The sequence below is a fragment of the Schistocerca gregaria genome, chromosome 2 (assembly GCF_023897955.1).
Source record: "Schistocerca gregaria isolate iqSchGreg1 chromosome 2, iqSchGreg1.2, whole genome shotgun sequence".
Lineage (NCBI taxonomy): Eukaryota > Metazoa > Arthropoda > Insecta > Orthoptera > Acrididae > Schistocerca > Schistocerca gregaria.
In genome coordinates this window covers 572,688,657-572,709,783 of record NC_064921.1, presented here as the reverse complement: position 1 = coordinate 572,709,783, position 21,127 = coordinate 572,688,657, and positions in this window count along the sequence as shown.

The window sequence follows — 21,127 nt, the reverse complement described above, 5'->3', positions numbered from 1 at the left end:
TTGTTCGCTAACTATCTTGGATAAGGAGGTGGGTGATCACCAGGTAACAAAATGGAAACGGTCTCTGAAACAGCTTAAAAAAAACTGACAATAATTTTAAAAAATAACTCTTCCCTACTCACGCCGTACGCGGCACACTAGTTTACGCATTTGACTGTCAGGCATATATATCTTTTCTCAAGACGCGAAATGTGTTACAGGAAACTCTGAAAAATATGATGTACAGAGCGTAAACTGCTTTTCCTAGAAAAGCCTTTGCCTTGGTGTACTGCTTCTGCACTTTCAGTTATTCTAGAAACATCAACGACAGCGATCTCATAAAAGCAGAAATTCTAGGAAAACAATTTTATGCTTGTAAGTCGCTAGAGGACATAATGAACTAAACAGAGTAATGAAGCAGATTAATAACTGCCATTTTTCTATGTCGCTAGTCAATAACGGCGTAGAGAGTTTGAAGGATCTGTGTGCTGAACTGCTTGCAGCTGATCAATAGTGGCAGAAAAGTTTGTGAGACTGGCTGCCGCCTTGGTCTAATTTTAGCTCCATTAACGTGGCGTGTCGTCCAACGATGTCGTTCCTCTTGCCTCTGAGTCACTCTGCTCTTGAGTCAATACGCAGACCGCAGCTGTCGAGTTGCAGTTTTCGTTTCTGAAGCTGTTAAGAGAAGATTGACTTTGCGGCTTTCCGTCTTCTTTGATGTTCTCGGAGCTGTTTGCAGCGCTAAGGACACCGTCGTCAGGGTAGTAGGACGGAAGTGAGAGGGAAGTTTATTTTGGGTAGGATTTAATGTTGTCAACACTGACTCATTAAAAACGCAGCGTCAGGTCGACTGGTACTGAAATAATGCAGCTCTGGAAAAAAATACACTTTGCCTTGAGAAAATTTTAGGAAAGTGAAAACATGGAAGTAGGTCTTCTCAAGTACATGGCACCACCTAAAACATAGTCCCACGAAGACGGACACTTTAGCATAGATGAAACGGTGACTTACCTGAATACCAGCTGAAGAACAGGAAATACCTGTAGCTAGTCAACTTCATTTTATAGCGCTCTGAAACTTAGATGGAGTTGTACGAGGCTACTCGTTTATTAAGATCCGATCCGTCGTGAAATGCGGACTGCAGTGAAAATCCGATGAAGCTTTGCACAGATGTGTTGAACAGTGTCTCTAGGATGCCTGTCGCTAGCGCCACGACAATCTTTTCAATTCGTAACGTACTGCGAGCGCCTAAAGATGTCTTCCACCAGGTATGAACGCTTTCTGAGAGATTTAGCCTGATTTCATGTAACCCATATAACGTAACTGTCATGCACTTCGTTCTTCATGACAATTCACGGCTACACACTGGAGGAACAATGAGACGCTTCTACATCGTTTTCGATGGGAAGTGTTTGATCACCCACCATAGAGCCCGGACTTGGCTCCTTCTGAGTTTCATCTCTGCTCGCATGAACCGCTGGCTATGAAGACAAGATTTTGGCACAGAGAAGGAGATGCAGACCAGGATAGAGAATTGCCGCAAAGCACAGGCAGCTGATTTCTATGACGAGGGTGTTGGACAGTTGGACAAAGTTACGATAAGTGTCTAAGTCGAGACGGCGACTATGTAGAAAAGTAGCTGCAAATGAAACATATTTATTTATTTTTACTGTGGTTTCCATTTCACGAACAATCGCGCCTTGATAAGCGAATATCCCTTGTACTACAGGATTTATAGGGAACTAGTGGTATTCTTTGTAAGAGGAAGTGAAGACACAATCACAAAGGTATATAAACTGAGTATTTACGGGTTTGTGGGTGACTAAGCTGTGTAGCAAAAGCATCAGCTTTTTTATTTTTTTATTGCAACCCCAAGAAGAATACCGGAGACAGTGATGAGTTTTTATGAGTATCGGGAGCTCAGGTGGCAAGCGAGCACCAAGGAAAGAAGAGTGAAAGATGGCAGGAGGATACAGAAACTCTACACAGAGGAAGTAAATGAAGATGAAATGGAAGATGTAATACTGCGAGATGAATGTGACACAGCGCTGAATGATTAAACCCAAACAAGGAACCTGTAGTTGACACCATTCCCTCAGAGTTATTGAGATCGTTGGGCAAAGACAAAATTATTCCACCTGAGATGTAAGGTGAATGACATAGAAGACTTTGTAGTAAGGGCAGAAACAGCTTGGAAACACCATTTTGAAGATTAAAGCGCTTTAGCTGTAAGTACTTTATTTGTAAGCACTACCGGTTTCGCAGCATTTTAGCTGAATCAATAAAATCAAGCGAAAAATTGCTGAGGACGAATGCTGGGTCATCAAATTCTCTTTTACGAACAAAAAATGACGATTTTATTGCATCTGATGATGCAGCTAAAATGCTACAAAACCGATCATGCTTATAAATTCTTACAGCTGAAGCGGTTGTATCTTCAAAATGGGTATGAGACAGGCAAAATAACCGTCAGACTTCAGGAAGAATGTAGTAATTCCAATCAGATCCTGACAGGTATGTTTATGACCGAGCCATTAGTTTAGTAAGTCAATTAAAATCCTGATACGATATTGTATTGACCTGAGCAGTACCCCATCCTTGAAATTGCAGTTACCTTATTTCTTCTTATGAAACACACACACACACACACACACACACACACACACAAACACACACTGGGCGAGAGAGAGAGAACATAGACGAGGATAGAGAGGAAAGCCAGATGGAGCCTTGTCTCAGAAGTCTAAGACGGGCTCGTAAATGTACTAAACGAGGACAGCCAATCTTCTTGAGTGGTTTGCAATTGAAGTTGCCACCCGAATATTCATTGGCAGTGGAATGTCTGGTTCGCTAAAAAGGGCATTAACTTTCCATTACATTCTAGCGAACGTTGTAACGACACAAGTCAGACATTTTACCACTCCCTGTTTTATAGAAAAAGTGCATGGGCGAATGCAGTGAGATCCCTATCCAACATCCTTGAAACCACGGTTGAGTTAAGAAAGTGCTGTGAGAGCGCATTAATTGAAAAAGATATTTCACTCTAAGGTGGGATTTATTGTGTAATGAAAATTCCCGAAAAGGAATGACTCCACGCTGTAGACAGCTATGCTGCTAGAAAACAAGCAACTGTTCACTCCTTGTTAGTCCTGAAAAGCATATAGAAAAGCGTCCATCCAAGTCGAAAAATAGAGGAAAGGTGTTGATAGATTGCAGTTCCGATACCTGCCTGAATAACTCAGTTGGGAAGAACTTTGCTCTTTTATTGTAGGATCCAGGGTAAAACCCGAACCTGGCTCACTGTTTTAATCTGCCAAGAAACTATTTGCGAATACCTGTCTACACATAGTAAAGGGCTTTTGATGTATTGTAGTCTGTTGTCCGATTCATCGTCAAAATTATCAGGATGAAACAGGGCTCTGCTTGCTATGTCAGGTGTCTCTAATGCCATGTATTTCATGGACATACTGGCATGTATGAATGGTGGAGCATATACTATCAGAGGCCCTCAAGTCTGATACTCTTCGCGGATTTGTGATGATACTCATAGGACCAACAGGAGGCAGGAAAGTAAACATCCATCACATATAATACCGCAAGACTAGTCTTTTTTTTTTTCTTTTTTTTTTTTTTTTGGGGTCGTCAGTCTACTGACTGGTTTGATGCGGCCCGCCACTAATTCCTCTTCTGTGCTAACCTCTTCATCTCAGAGCAGCACTTGCAACCTACATCCTCACTTATTTGCTTGACGTATTCCAATCTCTGTCTTCCTCTAGACTTTTTGCCCTCTACAGCTCCCTCTAGTACCATGGAAGTTATTCCCTCATGTCTTAGCAGATGTCCTATCATCCTGTCCCTTCTCCTTATCAGTGTCTTCCACATATTCCTTTCCTCTCCGATTCTGCGTAGTACCTCCTCATTCCTTACCTTATCAGTCCACCTAATTTTCAACATTCATCTATAGCACCACATCTCAAATGCTTCGATTCTCTTCTGTTCCGGTTTTCCCACAGACCATCTTTCACTACCATACAATGCTGTGCTCCAGACGTACATCCTCAGAAATTTCTTCCTCAAATTAAGACCGGTATTTGATATTAGTAGACTTCTCTTGGCCATAAACGCCTTTTTTGCCATAGCGAGTCTGCTTTTGATGTCCTCCTTGCTCCGTCCGTCATTGGTTATTTTACTGCCTAGGTAGCAGAATTCCTTAACTTCATTGACTTCGTGACAATCAATCCTGATGTTAAGTTTCTCGCTGTTCTCCTTTCTACTACTTCTCATTACCTTCGTCTTTCTCCGATTTACTCTCAAACCATACTGTGTACTCATTAGACTGTTCATTCCGTTCAGCAGATCATTTAATTCTTCTTCACTTTCACTCAGGATAGCAACGTCATCAGCGAATCGTATCATCGATATCCTTTCACCTTGTAATTTAATTCCACTCCTGAACCTTTCTTTTATTTCCATCATTGCTTCCTCGACCTACAGATTGAATAGTAGGAGCGAAAGGCTACAGCCTTGTCTTACACCCTTCTTAATACGAGCACTTCGTTCTTGATCGTCCACTCTTATTATTCCCTCTTGGTTGTTGTACATATTGTATATGACCCGTCTCTCCCTATAGCTTACCCCTACTTTTTTCAGAATCTTGAACAGCTTACACCATTTTATATTGTCGAACGCTTTTTCCAGGTCGACAAATCCTATGAACGTGTCTTGATTTTTCTTTACCCTTGCTTCCATTATTAGCCGTAACGTCAGAATTGCCTCTCTCGTGCCTTTACTTTTCCTAAAGCCAAACTGATCGTCACCTAGCGCATTCTCAATTTTCTTTTCCATTCTTCTGTATATTATTCTTGTAAGCAGCTTCGATGCATGAGCTGTTAAGCAGATTGTGCGATAATTCTCGCACTTGTCAGCTTTTGCCGTCTTCGGAATTGTGTGGATGATGCTTTTCCGAAAGTCAGATGGTATGTCGCCAGACTCATATATTCTACACACCAACGTGAATAGTCGTTTTGTTGCCACTTCCCCTAATGATTTTAGAAATTCTGATGGAATGTTATCTATCCCTTCTTCTTTTTTGATCGTAAGTTCTTCAAAGCTCTTTTAAATTCCGATTCTAATACTGGATCCCCTATCTCTTCTAAATCGACTCCTGTTTCTTCTTCTATCACATCAGACAAATCGTCACCCTCATAGAGGCTTTCAGTGTATTCTTTCCACCTATCTGCTCTCTCCTCTGCATTTAACAGTGGAATTCCCGTTGCACTCTTAATGTTACCACCGTTGCTTTTAATGTCACCAAAGGTTGTTTTGACTTTCCTGTATGCTGAGTCTGTCCTTCCGACAATCATATCTTTTTCGATGTTTTCACATTTTTCCTGCAGCCATTTCGTCTTAGCTTCCCTGCTCTTCCTATTTATTTCATTCCTCAGCGACTTGTATTTCTGTATTCCTGATTTTCCCAGAACATGTTTGTACTTCCTCCTTTCATCAATCAACTGAAGTATTTCTTCTGTTACCCATGGTTTCTTCGTACCTACCTTCTTTGTACCTACGTTTTCCTTCCCAACTTATGTGATGGCCATTTTTAGAGATGTCCATTCCTCTTCAACTGTGCTGCCTACTGCGCTATTCCTTATTGCTGTATCTATAGCGTTAGAGAACTTCAAACGTATCTCGTCATTCCTTAGAACTTCCATATCCCACTTCTTTGCATATTGATTCTTCCTGACTAATGTCTTGAACTTCAGCCTACTCTTCATCACTACTATGTTGTGATCTGAGTCTATATCTGCTCCTGGGTACGCCTTACAATCCAGTATCTGAGTCTATATCTGCTCCTGGGTACGCCTTACAATCCAGTATCTGATTTCGGAATCTCTGTCTGACCACGATGTAATCTAATTGAAATCTTCCCATATCTTCCGGCCTTTTCCAAGTATACCTCCTCCTCTTGTGATTCTTGAACAGGGTATTCGCTATTACTAGCTGAAACTTGTTACAGAACTCAGTTAGTCTTTCTCCTCTTCCATTCCTTGTCCCAAGCCCATACTCTCCTGTAAACTTTTCTTCTCCTCCTTCCCCTACAACTGCATTCCAGTCGCCCATGACTATTAGATTTTCGTCCCCCTTTACATACTGCATTACCCTTTCAATATCCTCATACACTTTCTCTATCTGTTCATCTTCAGCTTGCGACGTCGGCATGTATACCTGAACTATCGTTGTCGGTGTTGGTCTGCTGTCGATTCTGATTAGAACAACCCTGTCACTGAACTGTTCACAGTAACACACCATCTGCCCTACCTTCCTATTCATAACGAATCCTACACCTGTTATACCATTGTCTGCTGCTGTTGATATTACCCGATACTCATCTGACCAGAAATCCTTGTCTACCTTCCACTTCACTTCACTGACCCCTACTATATCTAGATTGAGCCTTTGCATTTCCCTTTTCAGATTTTCTAGTTTTCCTACCACGTTCAAGCTTCTGACCAGGACGTTTTAAATGCGTCTTGTTGCATGCCTAAGAAATGACTCAGACTACTTAAACAGTGTCAGAAGTACGAGGAGTGTTCAATAAGTAATACAAGATTTTTTAAGAGCAGCTTGGTTTTTTTCAGGATTTCAATGCACCATATTATTCCCCACTCTTTTAGCTACGAAACGCTATATTTTAACATAATCTCCGTTCAGTGCGACGCCTGTGTGACCGCATGGTACTACTCTACTGGTCGACATCGAGGCCAATATCTTGCTGCTTCAATAACTTCGCCATTATCCGTGTACTTCTTCCCGTGGAGTACATCCTTCTACAGATGGTCCATTGTTTTCTTTATTGTCTTCTGTTAAGCGGCGAGGAATACTTGAGAACCCCAATTGGTGGACAAGTGTGTCAGCACTACCAACAGAGATGTCCATTTGAGCAGAGAGGTGTTTGAATCTGCTCCATCAATCACCTCGAGTGAGTGTGTCCGCGGTTTTAACATTGTAGAAGTCTCAGCCGTGTGCAGCCTGCCGCGCGACCTTGTTGCGATGCTAACAGACACCTTGCCCAACGACCCATCGTGATTTTGTTCACTGCCAGGTCTCCGTAGACATTCTGCAAGCCCATCTGAATATCTTCGATGCTATGGTTTTCAGAAAAAAAAGGCTCAATGGCAGCTCTCTGTTCGAAACACACCTCCGTTACGGACGCCATTTTGGAGGCTACGTATATCACTGACACCTGTCTTGTGAAACTATAGGGCTAACGTGGGAATATTCCACGACGCCCCGGAACAAATTCCAGATTTCCTCAACCGACAATGACAGAGAAAAAAATGTGCTGCATTACTTAATGATTGCCCCTTGTAGATAAGTATGCAGTCTTAGAACATCAAGTGGAAGGATAAAAAGGGTGTAAGACAGGAACTCCAACTGAATTCCACAGTCCCAAACGTTGAACGATAATTCTGATGAACTGTGAGCTATGTGTAGTATGTTTAGTTGTAGTAAAAATAAATTTCTGTGTATTAGTTTTTAGTGCAGATTTAGTGTAAAAAGAATTGTAAAAATGTTCTCAACCAGTGCTACAGGAAAAAACTGTAAAAATATTCTCAACCAGTCTGTGCTGGGAGGTTCTTTGTCCCGGGTATAAGTAATAGCGTGTATGTTAAAAGTATTTCTGTATTGAAATATCACAGTTAATTTGTACCTCAAGAACTGAATTGCACCACAAGAGCTGATCTGTACCTCAAAAACTCATTTGTATCTCAAGAACTGTACTTCATCTCAAAAATCATGTTGTATCTGTGTGAACTGAATAAATGAAAAAAAATATCATCCGCCCAATTCGTAAGATAGCAACAGCCGACTGGTCCGTTGTTGTTATTTACAAAAAACCTATCCCCTATTGCACTGTGTACATAAAGGAAGTGCATGACACAAATGACATTAGTTTTTCTGAAGATTAGTGGTCACGAGGAGGTAAAGTTTAAGATGGAAGATAACAAAATGTGTAGAATGGTCGCATGGGATTAGGCCTATCGTGCAGTACGAATTGGCGTATGGTAGCAGGAGGCACGTGACAGTGTCCGCTTCCAAAGAAATGTTGCGAACATGTCTAAAATTATATCTCCTGTCCTTGAAGAAAGCCACAGACATAGTATGCGGGAATAACTGTATACTATAACAGCGGGAACAAGTGCGAACAGAAATCATACGCAAATTGAGATAAAAGTTCATTTATTTCTCATCCAACTTCAAAGGAATTTTACATTGTCATAAGCAGACATAGCAACACTATTTTCACAAATCTTCTACGTGAGTGGTGGAGAGCAGGACACCCAGAGAATTCCAGGTCTTGAACAGCAGCAAATTTGAAGATTCGAAGCATACATACGACCTTCTCCTTCCCCTTCATGTCAATGATGGTCGAATAATCGAACAGACGTCATCATATCTTTATGGGGTGTGCCAGGATCATCGAAGTGAACTCCAAGGTAGAAATGTGCTAATCACTTTGCACTCCTCCTTGAAAGATCTCAGCGATACAATGTTTGCTGAGAATGTTCAAATGGTTCAAATGGCTCTGAGCACTATGGGACTTAACACCTGAGGCCATCAGTCTCCTAGAACTTAGAACTACTTAAACCTAACTAACCTAAGGACAACACACACATCCATGCCCGAGGCAGGATTGGAACCTGCGACCGTAGCAGCAGCGCGGTTCCGGAATGAAGGGCCTAGAACCGCACGGCCACAGCGGCCGGCTGCTGAGAGTGTCTGTATTATTCCGACCTCTTCGGTGTACGCTACGAATGCAACATCTTTAAATGTGAACTGTCGACTCTCATCATCACAGAAACCATGAGGTAAAGCAATAGGTTAGTAGAAAAAAGTAGCAGAGTCTCACTTACCTATTGTGACAACGGAAAGACATTATGATTTATTACTGATCATTTCAGCTATACACCCAATTGACGGTGTCCTTCAGTTGGCATAGTGCATTCGAGTCATAGTGCTTGAAGCGGGGCTTACACTTTGAAATGTGTTATCGCTTCTAAACACGACAGATAGAAAACTGAATCTGTGCGACATAACTCAAGTTCACGGCTTTCCGGTTTGGGAATGAGCGCCTGGTCCCCGGCACGAATCCGCCCAGCGGACTTGTGTCGATGTCCGGTGAGCCGGCCAGTCTGTGGATGGTTTTTAGGCAGTTTCCCATCTGCCTCTGCGAATGCGGGCTGGTTACCCTTGTCCGCCTCAGCTACACTTCGTCGGCGATTGCTGCGCAAACAAGTTCTCCACGTACGCGTACATCACCATTACTCTACTACGAAAACATTACTCTTGTCTGATGTAGGACGTTCCCTGGGGCGGTCCACCGGGGGCCGAACCGCACAATAACCCTGGGTTCGGTGTTGGGCGGCGGAGGGGTGAAGTGGACTGCGGTAGTCGTCGTGGGGTTGTGGACAACTGCGGCCGCGGCGAGGACGGAGCCTCTCCGTCGTTTCTAAGCCCCCAGTTAACATACAGTACAATACAATACAATGGTATTATCTACACTACTGGCCATTAAAATTGCTACACCAAGAAGAAATGCAGATGATAAACGGGTATGCATTGTGTAAGTAGGCTGTTTAGGTTTTTATATTGGTAACGCCACGTAGCGCTCTGTATGAAAATCACTGACTGTGCTGTCACGAAACATCATCGATATGGGCTTTCGGAGCCGAAGGCCCACTCGTATACCCTTGATGAATGCACGACACAAAGCTTTACGCCTCGCCCGGACCTGTCAACACCGACATTGGACAGTTGATGACTGGAAACATGTTGCCTGTTCGGATGAGTCTCGTTTCAAATTGTATCGAGCGGAAGGACGTGTATGGTATGGAGACAACCTCATGAATCCATGGAGCCTGCATGTCAGCAGGGGACTGTACAAGCTGGTGAAGGCTCTGTAATGGTGTGGGGCGTGGGCAGTTGGAGTGATATGGGACCCCTGAAACGTCTAGTTACGACAGGTGACATGTTCGTAAGTGTCCTGTCTGAATACTTGCATCCATTCATGTCCATTGTGCATTCCGACGGACTTGGGCAATTCGAGCAGGACAATGCGACACCCCACACGTCCATAATTTCTACAGAGTGGTCGAGGAAGGCATTTTTGAGTTTAATTACTTCCGCTGGCCACTAAACTCCCCAGACATGAACATTATTAAGCTTATGTGGGATGTCTTACAAAGTGCTGTTCAGAAGAGATCTCCACTCCCTCGTACTCTTACGAATTTATGAACCGCCCTGCAGGATTCATGGTGTCAGTTCCCTGCAGCACTACTTCAGACATTAGTTGAGTCCATGCCACGTCATGTTGTGGCAGTTTCCCGCGCTCGCGGAGGCCCTACACGATACCAGTTGTACCAGTTTCTTTGGCTGTTCGGTGTATATTAATGATTTGTCAGATAATGTCAGATGCGTTATCAAATTGTTCGCTGACGATGCTACTGCCTGCAGGGGAGTATTGTCCTTAGAATATCGTAGCAAAGCGTAGACACACATATATAAGTCTTCCCCTTACTATAATGAATGGCAGTCCTCTTTAAATTTAAACGTAAGATAATTCAAGTAATAAAGAGAGAGAAGCCGATGTTATCTGACAACACAATTAGCGGTGAATATCTTGAGCTCATTACTAAGTATTTAGGTGTAATACTAAGAAGCGATCGATCGTGTAAAATCGGTATTGGGGAAGGCGAATGGAAGACAGGTTTGCTGGAAGGATTCTGAAAAATAGTACGCATGAGTGAAGAAAATGGCATAAAAGACGTCAGTGCGACCTATTCTAGATTATTTTTCTGGTTTTTGGAGCCCTAATCAATCAGGTACGACGGCGACATGGAATCAATTCAGAGACGACAAGTCGTTATAGTCCACACGAAAGTGTAAGGATGACACAGTTTCCGCGAAGCCCTTTACTGTACGTTTATACCACCCTGGACCTGTATCCTAAGAAGACTGTCCGGTTATTATGTTCCCATCAATATTCTATGGGTGGGCAAAAAAATGGAAACACCAAAAAACAACACATTACCATGCCTAATACCAATTAGGAAAAAAGCTGGCATTCGAAACAACTTCTAGTCGTCCCTGAATGGAAAATACAGGTCCTGTGTGGTTTTCAGGGGCCTCTTATACCAAACTTTCTCAAAATACTGGTAAGTTCAGGTAAATATGATGCAGGTGGATAGCGATAGAGCATCCTTCTCTCCAAAGCAGACTACAAATTCTCAATAACAATGAGACCTACAGTGTGTGGTGGCCACGAGAGATGCTATGTGCTCACAAAAACACTCCTGGACGGTACGAGCTGTGTGAACAGGGGCCCTGTCGCCTTGAAATAAAGCGTCACTATTGGGGAAGAAACCTTGTACTATACGATCGACCTGGTCAATAAAAATGGTTACATAGTCCTTCACAGTAATTCGACCTTCCACAGTATCCATGGAGCACATGGAATACCTTCAAATGGCTGCCAAAATCATCACAGAACCGCTGTCATCTTTCTCTCTTGGCACCTAAACTCGGCCAGAAGTTGAAACAAAGTGAAACAAGACTCATCCGTTCAAAAGGCATTCCTTCATTGCCCCAAATTCCAGGTTTCATGGCTTTGGCATCACATTTTCCTGTTAGGGGTGTCTCCGTCACTGATTTGTGGTTTTGGAATTCCATGCAATTCCCAGCTTGAGGAACGTCCTTCGTGTTGTCTTGGTGCTGATAGACTTCGCGGGTGCGACATCCAGTTCTGGAATAACGTTTGCAGCTTTCATCCTGTTATTTTTCGTCACAACCCTCTTCAACGACCGTCCGTCACGACCATCCATCACACACTTGCGTTCGCGTAGTGACCTAGCGGATGGTATTTTTCCACTACCTCGGACGCGTACAAACTTCGATACGTTGCCTCTTGAAAAACCTAACTTGGTTACGGAATCACCCACCACACGATCACCAACGATTTGCCCACGTTCAAATTCACTTATCTCCGACATAATGCACTCAGGACTACGGAGCAGAGCACTGTTTTGACCACGACTGACAGGACATTGCACATGTGCGGTTAAATACAACAGCACAAACTTCAGGCTTGGCTAGCATCTGCATTTACATTCAAGCAAGCGTTCCTCGTGGTTCTTACGTACTTTTCGCAAGCCCTGTATGCGTCGCGCTGGGATTTTCCTAATAAGACAAGAGAAACTAGGGTGCATACAGATGCAACTATTTTTTCCATGGTGTGGAACTGAAGAGAAAATAGGTTATATTGGTACTTTGGACCTTCCACCACGCTCTGTACAGTAGCTGCGGAGTATATCTGCAGATATGAATGTAGATATGGCGGACAAAAGAAAGCGTGCCCTCACTAACAAGGGACGCCTTTGATCTCGAACTCTCGGAACTGCGCGAAACCATGTTTAGACTAACACTCCATCATAAAAAAACGGTAGTCTGTGTTATTCCCGACCAAACGTTGCATTCTTACACAAGTGAACTTTTAACACGGAGAAACGAAGTAAGAATATATCAATACCGTATGAAGGAAATGATACGTAATGCAATGAAGTCAATGTATCATTACAATTTCAATCAACAGTGCCAAAAACCTTAAAGTAATTATAATAGCACAAAACACCGATATCCCAACACCTGATTGTGCTTATGTTAGTCTCCATGGTGCAGATGTGTGATTTCGATGAAGTTGATCAAATAAGTGGAAGAGCACAATGTGCACTCCTGACTAAAGCCACGTTCTTACATTCAAAATCATTTTCGCATTCAAGCAGACCGATACCAAAAGCCACACACGTAACCTGCCTTTCGCCAAGCATATTGCAACATAGGCGCATAGCTTGGTGCGGAAGATTGATTGTAAATCACAGAGACGTTTGATGATGAAATAGTGATCATGTATCTTCGCTTGTGGTTTGGCACACTGTAGTGTTATGAAATCTGATATAGAGCTTGTATGGGCGAAAGAAGTAAACATCAAGGGGTTGGAAATATTTTGGTGTTTTCGTTGGTAATATCTTCAGCATAACATCTTTGTTTGAAGAACTTTCATCTTGAAGAGCACGATCTGTATTACCTGACCAGGAATCACAGCGTTAGGTTCTTTTCACTTGTTTCTGTTCGCCGAATACTGAAGTTAAGAAACGTTTCATGTACTCTTCATTCATTTTTTCACTTTTGCTTTCCTCCACATGAATGTTTCGTGGGCAGGTTGTTTCAAGTTTCTTTGTAATATTTGAGTTGAAATTGCCTTCTGTCTCTTTTTAAAATAGAACTAAGTACAACCTGTTTGCTATCCTGCCTGTCACTGATAAAGCCACATCATTCGCGTAGCACTGGGTAGAGCTATCTACAGACTGCAACACACTAGCTGTAGTTTGCTCTCCTCTGTGAGACACTGCTGATGATGAACATGTTTCGTACTGGAACTGACTCTGATCACTGTTCCAAACATTTCCTTTTTCCATTCTCTGCTCTGTCATGAACATGTTTACTTCCTCCACAAACTGTCGTGTCTTCTGACGTGTACTACTATCGTCTTCTATGTCCTTACGTGTACCATACACTGAAGAGCCAAAGAAACTGCTACAACTGCCTAATATCGTCCAGGGCTCCGCGAGCACGCATAAGTGCCGCAATACGACATGGCGAGGGACTCGAATAATGTCTGCAGTAGTGCTGGAGGGAATTGACACCATGAATACTGCATGGCTGTCTATACATCCTTAAGAGTACGAGGGAGTGGAGGTTTCTTCTGGAGCACCACGTTGCAAGGCACCCCACACAGCTCAATATGTCCATGTCTGGGGAGTTCGGTGGTCAGCGAAAGTGTTTAAACTCAGAAGATTGTTCCCAGAGCCACTCTTTAGCAATTCTGGACGTGTGGGTGTCGCATTATGGTGCTGAAATTGCCCAAGTCCGTAGGAATGCACAGTGGACATGAATGGATCCAGGTGATCAGACAGGATGCTTACGTACGTGTCACCTATCAGAGTCGTATCTAGACGCATCAGGGTCCCATATCACTCCAGCTCCACACGCCCCACACCATTACAGAGCTTCCACAAGTTTGAACAGTCCCCTGCTTACATGGAGGGTCCATGGATTCATGAGGTTGTCTCCATACCCATACACGTCCAAGCGAGACTCATCCGACCAGACACGTTTCAAGTCATCAACAGACCAATGTTGGTGTTGATGGGCGCAGACTAGACGTAAAGCTTTATGTCGTGTAGTCATCAAGGTTATAGGAGTGGGCCTTCGGCTCCGAAAGCCCATATCGATGATGTTTCGTTGAATGGTTCGCACGCCGACGCTTGTTGATGGCCCAGCATTGAAATCTGCAAAAATTTACGGAAGGGGTGCACTTCTGTCACGTTGAATGATTCTCTTCAGTCGTCGTTGATCCTGTCCTTGCAGGATGTTTTTCTGACCGAAGCGATGTCGGAGATTCGATGTTTTACCTGATTCCTAATACGATACACTCTTGAAATTGTCGTACGGGAAAAGCTCCACTTCTTTGCTATCTGGGAGATTCTGTGTCCCATCGCTCGCACGCCGACTGCAACACCACGTTCAACTCACTTCATTCTTGATAACCTGCTATTGTAGCAGCAGCAATCGACCTAACAATTTCGCTAGACTTTTTTCGTCTTATATAGGCGTTGCTGATCGCAGTGCCGTATCCTTACTGTTTACATACGTATTTGAATACGCATGACTATACGTTTCTTTGACGCTTCAGTGTATATATGCCTGGATGAAATGCCATATTCTGCTTTAAGATTGTCGATAAAAGAAATCGAAGCTCTGAAAGTGTCTACGCCAACTATTTTAGACGCTTCTAGTGCCCAGATTTGCAGATACTAATAGTGAAGTGTAGATCCACACGACCTTGCACTATCAAACTGCGATATTACATGTTCTTTTATAATTTGCAATTGCGACAATGTTTCCTTTGAAACGAGCTCCTGCTCGCCTTTTGCTAGACATACAGGGTGACACAGAAAAACGGGAACATTTCCAGACTCCAATAAAACTAGAAGTTACAAAGGAAAGAAATAATATTCATAGTAATTGAAACCGTACAACTTTGCCATTTACGAAACACTTACGCCATTTATCTTTTTTAAAAAAAACGATGTCCTTTAGATAGCGTCCTCCTGTACGAATACATTCGTGAAATCTGCTGTTGAGATTCCTCACTGACCGCTGCAACGTCTCAGCTGTGATACTGTGAATTGCGTGCCGAATTTTTTGTTTTACCTCATCCAGGGTTCTACGTCGAGTAGTGTAGACTTTGCTCTTGAGGTAGCCCCACAAGAAAAATCACAAAGGGATACATCTGGCGATCTAGGGGGCTAGGTAATGTTACCGAATCGTGAGATCACACGTTTGCCATACAGTCTCGCACATATGCCATTGATAGCCGTGCAGTGTGTGATGTCACTCCGTCCTGTTGAAACCAGGGCTCTTGAACGTTTGGAAAGTTGTTCAGTGCAGGCGTAACGAAATTTCGTAACATCTCCACATAACGATCGGCATTGACAGTTATTGTGTTTCCTCGTTCATTTGCGAAAAAATACGGTGATGGACGACCACACCATACTGTCACTTTACTAGCGTATAAAGGGCGCTCATGAACGTCATTAGGATTTGTGTTTGCCCAGTAACGGTAGTTCTGTTCATTCATATAACCTGTGAGATGAAAAATGTGTCTCATCTGACATCCACAGCTTGTTTAGAAATTCGTCATCATTGTTTATTTTTGTTATCATTTGTTGACAGAATCCTAATTGTAACCGGTAATCGTTGTCCTTCAGTTGTTGCACCATCTGTAGTTTGTACGGACGAAATTTTAAATCAAGATGAAGCATGCTGTAAACGCTATCCCGGGACATTTCAACCACTGCTTGCTTACGATCTCAACGCCGTGGGCGCCGCAACACAGAAACGCGTACAACATCAATGTTTTCTGGAGAACGCACACTTCTTGGTCGTCCTGTTGGTTACTTTCTGAGGGCAAAGTTATTAATCCAACACGTTATCGCGTGTTTCGACGGAACGTTTTCATGACGTTCTAAATTACAAAATCGTCGAAGCTCCCTCTGTTCCGCTACCAAACTATAATTGTTTTTATAAAACGTTTTTATGGCTAACGCACGCTGTTGTCCGTTCCATTGACCCATGATTACTGAAATGGCGGACTGTTTACTCGCTAACTGTCACGAACCTTCAGTGGTGTTACTTGCCCATGGCTGCCGCCACTCATTTCAAACATTCCCGTTATTCTGTGTCACCCTGTATAATTTAGAATAAATCTGCAATTTTAATGCCCTTATAGCGCCTCATTAGTTTGCGATAATATTGAAGCCATATTTGTAATAGTTCTCATAGATATTCTACAGTACACTGCCACCAATATCTTCTAATACACTGGCCCTCGATCGTTTTGGTGCACATAGTCCGTACTCACTTTGACTGGACTGTTCCTGTTGCTATGGAGATGAACGTCTTGTGCTGCTTGAGCAGACACATTCAGGTTCACGTTCTTCCTTCCTTCAAAATCAGTACATCTAAACAACGGAACGTCATGTATTTCTGTGTCATACCCATTATATTTTAGAATTATTATGTTATATAATATGTCCACGAACTCTCTATCCCCGACCCCGATTTCATTTCCATATTTAGCTCGTCGCAACTTTGTCCCTAATATTTGGACCAAATTCGTAAGAATAAATCTCTCAACCGGTTCGGTCGCAGGTTCGAATCCTGCCTCGGGCATGGATGTGTGTGATGTCCTTAGGTTAGTTAGGTTTAAGTAGTTCCAGGTTCTAGGGGACTGATGACCTCAGATGTTAAGTCCCATAGTGCTCAGAGCCATTTGAACCATTTGAATAAATCTTTTTAAGAAATCATTGTACAGTATTTGCACAGCAACTCGCATGCACACACTCCAAGGGACACATTCGTACTGCAGCCATACCATTCACGCAACTCGAGCACTTGTTGGTGCAACTATAACATACCACCGTTTGACAGCGTTAGCAAACAAGCACGGAGCTTTGCATGAAATGACACAGACCACTGTTGTTTTTATGACCGAGTGTTAGTCTAAACATATTTTCGTGCGGTTTCGAACGTTCGAGGTCAGAGGTGTACCTTCTAAGAGGCGAAACAAATTTTTGTAACTATTTATTATTATCAACGTAGAACTATCAAACCAGCCAATCGAAATTTCAGTTCCTTCGTTCTTTCCTTCTTCGTCTTCTGACAACATCTTGTAAGTAAAGTAACACATAAACACATCTGTATAGAAATTATCAGTTCGGGTCACATTTCTGTTAATTTTTCTTGTTTCTAGACTGTCTATTGATAATGAAATGAAATAATAAAATTATAGTTACAATACGTCATACAATAGCGTAGTGACGTACATATAATAATACAGAACATCAGTGCAACGCAGAAAAAATAGTGGCTCTACCATTCATCATATAATATGGAAAAGCATTTTTTATCGATGAGCCTGACTGGATTTTCCTTTTGAAACAGGTATGTAATAACATTTATTTCCGTTTGCTGTGTAAATAAATTCTGTTATTCATGTGAGAAGTAATAACAGGCAATAATTTGTAAGTTGAAAAAGTAACACTGAAGAGAAATACGCTCTTCTAATTAGCAAGTGGCCAGCCAAAATCCTAATTGAAAAGAAGATTGGTAAATAAGTATTTCATTAATTTGTGTCCAGTCTCGCGTCTTGCGTTCGTTCGCTGACACTTATTTCCCTTGTATAGCATAGTTTGCTGAAACGGACGATTACGTACTATGTAAGGCCACACCGTGCCGCCTACGCCAAAAGAAAAAGCTGGGAAGTGTGCACGCACGTCGTCAGCTTGTAAGGACTGGCATGCACGCTAGAGTTTTAGTAGATGTGTAAACAGGGACAAGGGTTACTCGGCTGTTAGCGTAGAGCAGTTACTGGCCTACGCGACCTCACTAGTTGCCAGGGGTTCATCAATTGGTCAACTACTGCCGCAACTTTTAAGCAATTGCTCACTTCTCATCAGGGAATAGTCAACTGCGAGAATGGCGTCCTTGCACTTGCATTTAAGAATGCAAGGACATCCTATGCATGTTGCTCAACTGACTGGACCGTGTTGTTCCTTACATAGTGTGGGAAATCGGAAATGTCAGCTGTTTAATAGTTTGCTGTGTAGAAGATAGACTACTTTCATTCTACACTCAGCTGTGTAATATTTGATATCGACTTCAAACCAATTACGGCTTCATATTCAGTCACTTTAGCGTTCTCTTATCGCTTTGGCTCCAGAGGCAGTTGCTTCGAAATTCTTCGGAAATAAACAAAAACAAGTAACAAGGTTGAGTGGTTACTAAATAGAATTAGGTCTTTATTCTCCGTAATAAAAACCTAAAGGTTTGCATTACACACTTTTCGACGGTACAAAAGTGGACTACAGTAGAATTTTCAGTTATTTTTAACTGCCAGTGTTCTTTTCCTTACTTGCCAACACAAAGCAAGATACAGCAGGAATCAACACTGAACTAAAAATGTTACACAGCAGAAGAAAAACTGAAATAACTAGTGCTGTAGTTCTTACTTTATTCATCACGACACTTATTCTGAAATTATCTGTAATTTAGAAATAATACCTGTTAACGACTAGTAACAATAGTTACTGGAGGTAGACTATGTAGATAAAAATTACTAAAATAAGTGGTTATCTGAACATGCATATGTTACAGTTTCGTATGTGATGGCGCTCAATAAATTTAGTATCTGCGTATTTATTGAAAAAAATAGCACTGTCGTAAAGGATTGCAGCGATTACCAAGTGCAGTATATGTCCGAGTCCAATTGTGAAGACAAATTGGCAACAAAACATCTGTTAATGTTCTTGGGAGGAAACAGCTTTGAAGAAAAAGTTAAACTTCCGGGACACGTCTACAGAGAAAATAAAATAAACTCACACTTAGCTCACTTAGATCACCGAGCGCTATGCTGTAATGTAAATTTTAAGTAGTCTGTATTTTGCACTAACCGTCTAGGCGTGGGCTAGGGATAAGATGTTTGATTAGTGTCCAAAAAGTTCTCAGTCATTGGTTCGAACTCCTCTGCTACTTGAATTCTGAATAAAAAAACATCATCCATGGCGGCCGAAGACTTCCGGCATAAGAAGTCATCTTCATTTCCTCCCGATATTGTCAAAGATGATGGAGGAGCGGACTGAAGGTCAGAATACTGTCTTGCCCCTGGGGTGGGAAACTGCCCCTAAAAGGTAGAAGAATCAGCAATGATCAACGGCGTGAGAATTCTCGAAGGGAATGGAAACCACTGCATTGAGGACACATACACTAACGGAAAAAATCGCAACACCAAAAGCAGTCTTAAAATTCTTTCTGCATGATATTGTAATGTGTTTCATAGCAAATATGTAGTACATGTCACTTTTGTGAACTGAGAATTGTCATACCTGTCTTCTGTCGTTCCCATTCATTTAAAGGATTGTAACGATAAATCGCTGAACTGCCTCTTTTTGTGTAGCCACTGGACCCATGAACGACATTCATACCGCAAACAAATAGCAAACAGTGAACAGTTGTTGCGTGCCAATCTTGTATGGGATAGTAAAACGGCTAAAACTTTCAAAGCCCCAGACCGAGGCTATCTCGCTACATTACGGCAATGTCGACACAAGGCAGCCGCAATGAAAATATTTCGCCACCGACGCTGGGTCAGGGTGAAACATAACATAGGCGTTTCTGGTGAGACAAGCAGCAGACTTCAGCAGAAAGTAGCGAGTCAGAGCAGCCAAACAGGGTCACGTCATGTGACGAAAGAAAGACAAAGGCGATTGCAACAAACGGTACCAAGAGCTTATATAAACCAGTTCTATGCTATCACAAAAGGGAAACTGCTGATAGCTTCTTTATAGCAAGATCTATATGGTCATGACTTCGGGTAAACGTTAGCCACTACTTCACTCCATAAATACCCCAGCAGTTTAGCCCGTAAGCCAGTCGGTCAGACGGATCGACGGCGTACAGAACGTTCGCACTCGAATCCCTGATTGCAGCGAAGTGACGTCTGATACAAGTCTGTCGTGGGTTTCCTGCACGCTACGGAAAATAACAGCCGCTACTTTTTCATAGTCTCCATTCACAGAGTTCAACGCCACAGTCTTGCTCCGTCGCAGATGGGACGACCTGCAGCTCTTTCTGTTGCACGAGGATCAGGACAGCGGTGTTCCCGACATTCCGACGAACTGAATAAGGCTACCTGGACGGCAGGCCAATATAGTCGAACTTCACGGATACACAGCAACCGTCATCGCGGTGTGACGGATGACGAAGAAGAGCGGTGAGTGGGAGAGGACACTGCACCTCCTATGTCGGCGTGTGTTAAGTTCAATATACGCGACGCCGTCACTCACTGCCGCGGCACAGCCTGTGCCGCGCCCTCTGCAAGCGGCGAATCGCCATTGCAGCAGGGGCCTGAACTAAGTGTGAGGTGTCAGCTGCCGTGAGCGGGCTGAAGGCCGCTTACGACACGATTCCTTAGCGGAAATTGACAGACGATGTCAACCACGAGTCAAGAAGCTTCCTGTATTCTTATGGAAATAAATAAGTAATTCTGAATCTTCTTCCACTGCTCCTACTGCCACAGGTCTCTACCATCCTTCCGAGAGAAACTGACAAGGAGTGAACTGGGAGAGTGTCTCCTAACACAGAACCAACTCTACTCGCACCCTCCCAATAGTCGCCTCTTGCACAGCACTGACACCACCGGCCGAGTTCAGAGAGTTGTGCCCCCGAAAACGGCCGCACGACGATGCTAAATGAACCGTCCCACAGTTCCGCTTCCTTCCGAGAAGGACCGAACATAGCCGACTGACAGGTCGGGCGTTGGCCCACATGCTGTCCGCACACGCTGCACGCATGAAGTTTGGCACGCCGTGGGCCCTGCTGTAGAAGTCCACGATATTATTCTTTAAGTTTTGAAAACAGATGAAAATCAGAGGGGCGAAAATGGGACTGTACACAGGATGATCGATGGCAG